Source organism: Gadus morhua, chromosome 21, assembly GCF_902167405.1.
Source record: "Gadus morhua chromosome 21, gadMor3.0, whole genome shotgun sequence".
Classification (NCBI taxonomy): Eukaryota; Metazoa; Chordata; class Actinopteri; order Gadiformes; family Gadidae; genus Gadus; species Gadus morhua.
In genome coordinates, this window is record NC_044068.1 from 16,429,386 (window position 1) to 16,430,709 (window position 1,324).

Here is a 1,324-nt window from a genome sequence, read left to right on the forward strand (position 1 = left end):
TCTCTCTCTCTCTCTCTCTCTCTCTCTCTCTCTCTCTCTCTCTCTCTCTCTCTCTCTCTCTCTCTCTCTCTCTCTCTCTTTCTCTCCCTCTCTCTCTCTCTCTCTCTCTCTCTCTCTCCCTCTCTCTCTCTCTCTCTCTCTCTCTCTCTCTCTCTCTCTCTCTCTCTCCCTCTCTCTCTCTCTCTCTCTCTCTCTCTCTCTCTCTCTCCCTCTCTCTCCCACTCTCTCTCTCTCCCTCTCTCTCTCTCCCTCTCTCTCTCTCTCTCCCTCTCTCTCTCTCTCTCTCTCTCTCTCTCTCTCTCTCTCTCTCTCTCTCTCTCTCTCTCTCTCCCTCTCTCTCTCTCTCTCCCTCTCTCCCTCCCTCTGTCCCTCTTCCTCTCCCTCTCTCTCTGTGTCTCTCACCCTGTCCATACTTCCCCTCAACAGCCTTGGAGTAGCTCACACGCCCCCACCCCCCACCACCACCACCACCACCACCTCCCCCCCCACCCTCATAACCCCACCTCCAGCCCCCCCTCTCCCCCCCGGTGCCCCCCCCCCCACCTCCGTCCCTTCAACCTGCCTGGAGGTTCTATAATCTTTTTACAATGTGTTGAAACAGTGCAATAAATCTGTTAGCTTACAATCTAATTCCCCTGGCCTTTTCCGGGGGATCCTCATAAACTTTGGGCGCCCCCATTAACGCCCGCGTCGAGTCCCGGCGCTTAATCCTCCTGCCGGGTGGGGGGGGGGGGGGGGGGAGCTGTGAGGGGGGGCGGCGGCGGGGGGTCACGGAGCGAGCGCTTCCAGATCCATCACGTTGACGGCGGAGCGGGCGGAGCGGGCACAACTGGGCGCCGGAAAGGGCAACGCCGCTCCCTCATAGGTCAATAGCAGCCAAGAGAGTCAGTCATTCACTCCCCCCCCCCCCCCCCCCTCCCCCCCCGCCCCCCCCGCTCTCCTCCCTGCTCCTCATCTCCGCGCCGCCGCCGCGCTCATCTGCCCATTTAATATGGACATCCAATTAATCGCTGCTCCTGTCCCCCGCGCATAAGGCCCCCCCCCCCCCCCCTGCTCCGTCGTGAATTATGGTTTCACTCCACCACTGTCACCCGGGCAACCGGCACCCACCCCACGCATGCCCCCCCCCCCCCCCCCCTCCTCCACCAGAGGTATGGCTCTCCCCCTCCAGACGGAGAGAGGAGGGGGGGACTGTGACAGGAGAGACCAGTTGAGAGACAAGTGGGAACAAGATAAGGAAGGAAGGAAGGAGGGAAGGGGGGAAGGACGGAAGGAGGCATGGAGGGAAGGAAGGAAAGAAAGAGGGAAGGATGGAAGGAGCGAG